This window comes from Pantherophis guttatus, chromosome 3 (genome assembly GCF_059756535.1).
Source record: "Pantherophis guttatus breed Tessera chromosome 3, ASM5975653v1, whole genome shotgun sequence".
NCBI classification, from domain to species: domain Eukaryota; kingdom Metazoa; phylum Chordata; class Lepidosauria; order Squamata; family Colubridae; genus Pantherophis; species Pantherophis guttatus.
In genome coordinates, this window is record NC_142065.1 from 45,922,833 (window position 1) to 45,930,310 (window position 7,478).

Below are 7,478 nucleotides of genomic sequence, written 5' to 3' on the forward strand. Positions count from 1 at the left end.
TGAAAGGCTTCAGCCAGTTATTACTAGCTATTCCTTCCCTAAAGTGTTTTTTTTTCCTGGATAAATGTGGCAGAAATGGCAGAATAAAAATATAAAAGCAAGGGTGTTATTCAGCAGGTTCTGACAGGTTCTGGAGAACCGGTAGCAGAAATTTTGAGTAGTTTGGAGAACTGGCAAACACCTCTGGCTGGCCCCAGGAGTGGGGGTGGGAATGGAGATTTTGCAGTATCCTTCCCCTGCCATGCCCACCATGCCATGCCCACCAAGCCACACCACACCCACCAAGCCACACCCACAGAACCGGTAGTAAAAAAATTTGAATCCCACCATTTAGACGGTATAAAAGTCTGAGTTGGACTAAATTCTATGGAAGCTTGACTATGGGATAGGATCAAATGGAGTTCCTTCTTGAGTTATCATATTCTGAAATTCTGGTCTTCTTTCGGTTCTATTTCAAGGAAGGGGGTATACCTTTTATGGCTAAGTGCTACAAGTTACTTTTGTGGGAAGAGCCATATGAGGGAAAGAAGGGAGAAGTAGATGTATCTTAGTTAAATATCTCACTATTGTTGTTGTTGTTGTTAGTTGCGAAGTCATGTCCGACCCATCGCGACCCCATGGACAACTTTCCTCCAGGCCTTCCTGTCCTCTACCATCCTCTGGAGTCCATTTAAGCTCACGCCAACTGCTTCAGTGACTCCATCCAGCCACCTCATTCTCTGTCGTCCCTTTCTTCTTTTGCCCTCAATCTTTCCCAGCATTAGGTTCTTCTCCAGTGAGTCCTTCCTTTCTTCTCATTAGGTGGCCAAAGTATTTGAGTTTCATCTTCAGGATCTGGCCTTCTAAAGAGCAGTCAGGGTTGATCTCCTCTAGGACTGACTGGTTTGATCGCCTTGCAGTCCAAGAGACTTGCAGGAGTCTTCTTCAGCACCATAGTTCAAAGGCCTCAATTCTTTGGCGCTCAACCTTTCTTATGGTCCAACTTTCACAGCCATACATTGCAACTGGGAAAACCATAGCCTAGACTATACACACTTTTGTTGGCAGGGTGATGTCTCTGCTTTTTAGTATGCTGTCTAGATTTCCATAGCTTTCCACCCCAGGAGCAAGCATCTTTTAATTTCTTGGCTGCAGTCCCCATCTGCAGTGATCTTGGAGCCCAAGAAAATAAAATCTGTCACTACCTCCATTTCTTCCCCACCTATTTGCCAGGAATTGAGAGGGCCAGATGCCATGATCTTAGTTTTCTTAATATTGAGTTAATATTGAGTTTCAAGCCAACTTTTGCACTCTCCTTCTTCACCAGCATCAAGAGGCACTTTAGTTCCTCTTCACTTTCTGTCCTTTTCCAATCCTGTGGCACTGTTGAGTTCTCCAAATTTGCTGGCAAATTGAGTGTAGCACTTTTACTGCATCGCCTTTTAAAATTTTGAAAGCTCAGCTGGAATACTGTCACCTCCACTAGCTTTGTTATTGCTCAGATTTCCTAAGGCCCATTTGACTTCACATTCTAGGATGTCTGGCTCGAGATCAGTGACCACTCATCGTGGTTATCAGGGACGTTAAGCTCGTTCTTGTATAATTCTTCTGTGTAATTTTGCCACCTCTTCTTAATCTCTTCTGCCTCTGTTAGGTCCCTGCCATTTTGGTCCTTTATCATGCCCATCTTTGCATGAAACGTTCCCTTCATATCTCCAATTTTCTTGAAGAGATCTCTGGTCCTCCCTATTCTATTGTTTTCTTCTATTTCTTTGCACTGTTCTCTGGAATTCTGCATTCAATTGGGTGTATCTTTCTCTTTCTCCTTTGCCTTTCGCTTCCCTTCTTTCCTCAGCTATTTGCAAAGCTTCTTCAGACAGCCATTTTGCTTTCATGCATTTCTTTTTCTTTGGGATGGTTTTAGTTGCTACCTCTTGTACAATGTTGCGAACTTCCATCCACAGTTTTTCAGGCACTCTGTCTATCAGATCTAATTCCTTAAATCTATTTGTCACCTCTACTGTATATTCATCAGGGATATGATTTAGTTCATACCTGAGTGGCCTAGTACTTTCCCCTACTTTCTTCAATTTAAGCTTAAATTTTGCAACAAGAAGCTCATGATCTGAGCCACAGTCAGCTCCTGATCTGAGCCACAGTCAGCTCCTGATCTTGTTTTTACTGACTGTATAGAGTTTCTCCATCTTTGGCTGCAGAGCACATAGTCAATCTGATTTCTGTGTTGACAGTCTGGTGATGTCCATGTGTAGAATCGTCTCTTGGGTTGTTGGAAAAGAGTGTTTGCTATGACCATCGTGTTCTCTTGACAAAATTCTATCAGCCTGTGCCCGGTTTCATTTTGTACTCCAAAGCCAAATTTGCCTATTATTCCGGTTATCTTTTGGCTTCCTACTGTAGCATTCCAATCCCCCATGATGATAAGGACATCATTTTTTGGTGTTAATTCTATAAGGTGCTGTAGGGCTTCATAGAACCAGTCAGTTTCATCCTCTTCAGCACCAGTGGTTGGGGCATAGATTTGGATTACTGTGATATTGAATGGTTTGCCTTGGATTCGAACTGAGATCATTCTGTCATTTTGGGGATTGTATCCCAGTATTGCTTTTCCTACTCTTTTATTGATTATGAAGGCTACTCCATTTCTTCTGAGGGATTCTTGCCCACAGTAGTATACCTGATGGTCATCTGAATTAAATTCATCCATTCCTGTCCATTTTAGTTTGCTGATTCCTAAAATGTCGATGTTCAATCTTGTCATCTCTTGTTTGACCACGTCCAGCTTGCCTCGATTCATGGATCTTACATTCCAAGTTCCTATGGAGAAAAAAACTTTACAGCATCGGACTTTCCTTTCACCACCAGATGCATCCACAGCTGAGCATCCTTTTGGCTTTGGCCCAGGCGCTTCACTCTTTCTGGCGCTACTAGTACTAGCCCTCTGCTCTTCCCCAGTAGCATATTGGACACCTTCCGACCTGAAGGGCTCATCTTCCAGCATCATATCTTTTTTTCCTTTTGGTACTGCCCATGGGGTTTTCATGGCAAAGATACTGGAGTGGGTTGCCATTTCCTTCTCCAGTGGATCACGTTTTATCAGAGCTCTCTGCTATGACCTGTCCGTCTTGGGTGACCCTGCACGCCATAGCTCATAGCTTCATTGAGCTATGCAAGCCCCTTCATCATGACAAGGCAGTAATCCATGAAGGGGTATCTCACTATACGGAGACTCTAAATATGTTCCATAAGTTAGCTTCTTCTCCAGTTTTCCAACTTTTCCAAATCTAAAATAATGTGTAGAAGTATTCATTGTTTAGGGCTGTCACCAGAGACGTCTGTATCTGATACCCTGTAATAGTCATTTGCTGTTGGTCAAGAATGAATCAGGTCCAGTCCATTAACAAAAGCTAATTCCACTCTTGTTCAATAACCGTTGCCTATTAGCCAGTCTACTTGCAGTTATGTATTAGCTATCATTCCCAGTGATGGGAAGATAGCCCTTTAAAATTGAAAATGGCATTTTACAGATCTATTACCACTTGACTGGCTTTACTACTCACTTTCTCTTTTTCAAACAACCTCAGTATTTTCATCCCTCTGAGAAGCAAGACTGGAGAAGCCCAATGAAGCTAAAAAAAACTCTGACAATTTTAGCAGGCTTCCTTTGATTTATAGTAGAGGTGGATGGAAAGATTGGTCAATGATACAATTTTAAGACAAATAAATGAATATCATAGGTTGATAGGCAGATATGCTGAATTTGACAATTGTTCTTCCATAGCAAGCTTGGCATCGAGAAAATGATTTCTTTTTAATGCTTATGGGAGGGAATAGAGAGACAGAATTTTATACAAATGCCAACAATTTAGCTGAACTTTCTTCTTTTTCTAGTTTTGAAAAAAGCGCTGAAATTATTTTTGCATCTTTAAAAAGTAGTGCTGTAATTCAAGGATAATGCCTTTTTACAAAAGCGATTAATCTACACCTAAAACAAATGGTTCATTGGTTTCTTGTAAATCCAGGCAAGGTTGGAGAAAATAGTAGGCAAGAAAACTCCTTGAGTAGGTTTCACTGTAAGACCTTGGCAGTTAAATATCCCCGTTATTGCTACATTCAGGTTTCTGCATTAATTAAAACCAGAGGATTCTGGGTGCAACTTGAGAGCATGCCTCACTGAACTTAATAGGGCCTGCTTCTGAGAAAGTATCTGGGGGTTACACTACATGTGTTGTTAGCATTGCTGTCCTGGATGTTCTGCATTTCACATTTATTTAAGAGTCTGTTTTACCCTACTGAACCATGAAGTGCTACCCAGGCAGGCAGGCAGGCAGGCAGTGGAATAGTGAAAGCTAACTTTGATCTATGATCTTCATGGAAAACAGTTTGATCGAGCTATTCACAGAATTTGGTATTAATGATATAACCCAGATACATGCCCTGCATTTTTTTTAAAAAGCAGTGCCTTAAAATGAGGTTAGATTTATTAATGCTACACATTGCAGCAGCTGTTCTTGACCTCATCAAATAACCTGTTATTTCCTGTCTCCTGTTATTACTCCTCTACTGTATTCTACAAAAGAAGGCTTGAGCACATTCGTTGTATCCAGTAGGATATAGTAATACATTACAGAGCAATTCTGCATAGGGTTACTTTGAAGTAAGTCACCGATGAGTGGGATTTATATTCATGTAAGTCTCCATAGGATTAGAGTGTTGGTCCCTTATCACAGAAGTAGGGAAATTACAGTCTTGCAGAGTCTTTGGAATTATGCCTTTAACCATTTTGATAATAAATTCTACTAATAGGTTATAACTAAGGAAATTCTTAGTTTTTATTTTAAGAGTAATTTATTAATTGTGTCTACTTTGAAAGTGCCCTAATTCATTTTAGTACAACTGTTTCGTTTTTGGTAAGGTGGTGAGCTTTGAAATATTCTGTTTTTTTAACATAATTTAGTTGGAATTGGAATCACATTTGTGCAAATATTATCTTATGAATATACCTTTTATGAATATCAGATCTATTGAGCTCAGCATTGGTTACTGTAAGAGTGAACAGATTTTTAGAAGCAATGTTGCAAAGCCTGATGCCCTCCATATGCGCTGGACTATAACTGCTCCCATTCCAACAATAAGTTTTACTCTTGTATGTTTTAATATGAATGGTTATATATTTCTGAATTTGAATTATATTGTAAATGATTTATTTTACCTCTGATGTTTATTGCTACCTTTCTTCGTATTGGATAGGAAGATACAGTAACCATAAAAATAGCTAAAATATTACAGCCTTCTTCCTATTAGGTAGGAAGTGAGGCTGTTGTGGAACTACTAATTGGTGTATATAAAGTAGATTTTTGTATTATGTTTTGCTAATCTGGAAACCATTGATTGACTTCAGAATGGAATAATTATTTTATATATATATATACATATACATATACATATACATACATACATACATACATACATACATACATACATACATACATATATATATATATATATATATGCATATTCTTTCTAGCCAGGTTTTACCTACGTAAAATATGGACATAAATACGTAGAATATGCACATAAAATATGCACATAAAAATACGTAGAATATTCACATAAAAGCCTACGAAAAAGAAAAAGACATATACATACACACACACACACACACACACACACACACACACACGGTTTAACATATATAAAACCAGAGACAGAAATTCATATTTTACCATTCATATTTTAATATGTCATATTTATTTTAGTAATTCTCATTTAAATGGAGTTTGGAGAAATTTGCAAGTTGCCAAATGATGAGTGGAAGGAACCACAGTGAAAATAGAAAAACATGATTTCTGTCTATCAAGGGAATTTAGGTATTGAAAAAAATAGGTGTGTCTCTGTGTGTATCTTATATATTTTTAGAGAGGAAAAGAAGCTAGAGTATGTGCAATTGAAATTACCTGCTCTAATAAAGATCAAACATAATTAATTTCCAGACTGGAAAGTTATCTTCTAGTCTCCCAGTTAAGTCCATCTTCTCTTTTCATCATGCTGTTTGGGAGTTACAGCCTTTGCAATTTCAAGACATCTGGTGGGCATCAGATATTGTGAAGGCTAAATTTTAAAAATCAGTAAGGCTAATCCTAGTGCATCTGGCAGCAGTGATGGGGAGATGGAGGGAGACTTAGTAATTATTAGACATCCCAAAGATGCGACTATTTCATTTGACCATTGAGTTCAAGGTAGTCAAATAGGAAAAGCAGTGTTGAGAATGTAGTTTGCAATTTTTAAGAGCTGTAGATTCTGAGATTTCATAACTACTTTATTCTAACTCTCAGTTCTTATTTTGCACCCTGTAAAGGGTGGTACAAAAAGATAAATGTCCTTAAAATTATGATCCATCAATAGAAAGTACAAATGTATTTTAGATTAGAGATGAACTTACTTTGGTTACTCTGCAGATCAAAGCTTCTATGGTATTTATTACTAGAAATTTCTGATGGCTTTAGTAGCTGGTTCTCCATTTGCAAAGTGGGCCCTAGGACTCTTCGTAAGTCTGTTGTCCAGAGAGCTCATCCACACAGCAGACAATATGCCCCTCCTAGCTTCTTGAGGTAAAGGAAACCATAGCAGAGGAGCTACACAAGGCAGGAGTTAAAAAGCACATTCAGTACCAAAAGATCTAGGCATCCAGTCAAATATTTCTTTTGTTTGCCCCTTGTCCAGCTGCCAGTAAAGCCCTTTTGGAGAAAAAGAAAAGCAACTACTGACTTCAATGTTCTCAGGATGCTAAGCCTGGACTGAATGGATTTTGTAAGGTGCTTAGTCACAGCAAGAGAGGGGAAAAGCTCATAATAGAAGAGGGCTCTAAGGCATAGCAGAATATTGATGCTGTCACTTCAATGGTTGGACGACTGATAAAAGGCAGGGATAAGTGTCTGAATCTCATCCCTGAGAATATCAAGGCTGGGAAGGCACTGGGTTTGGGGCAAGGGGGAGCTAAGTGCAATCAGAGGCTCAAATGCAGAGAAGGAAGCAGCTGTGACAAGACAGGGATGGGTGAGCCCTTTCTGCTATGTCTTAGCTTAGGGAAAACTTTCCAAAATGGGAGGAGGAGATTTCTCCCCAGGTTCTTGGCTTCAAGAGCTTAGCAGGAGGGACATGACTAATACACATCCCACTGGGGGAGTTAGATCAAAGGTACTGAAGTAGATACAAGGGGTTTCTGCTTCACAGGATCTGGTTAAATACAGCCTTTGTTACTAAGGCCCTCCAGAGTCAGGAATGGAGAAATACCTGATCTCTTCCTGCTTCTTTCTCTCCCAACTACGCTGCTCCAACCAAGGGCTTTGATGCAGAATCAGCTCAAGTATGAAACACAACAGTAGCTGCTTGGCTACTTCTGGAAGGGAGGGGCAGGGGGGTGGCAGGAAAGGGAGGGGTCAGGGGCTTCAAAAATGAGCCAAGTTGGGTTAGATACTACT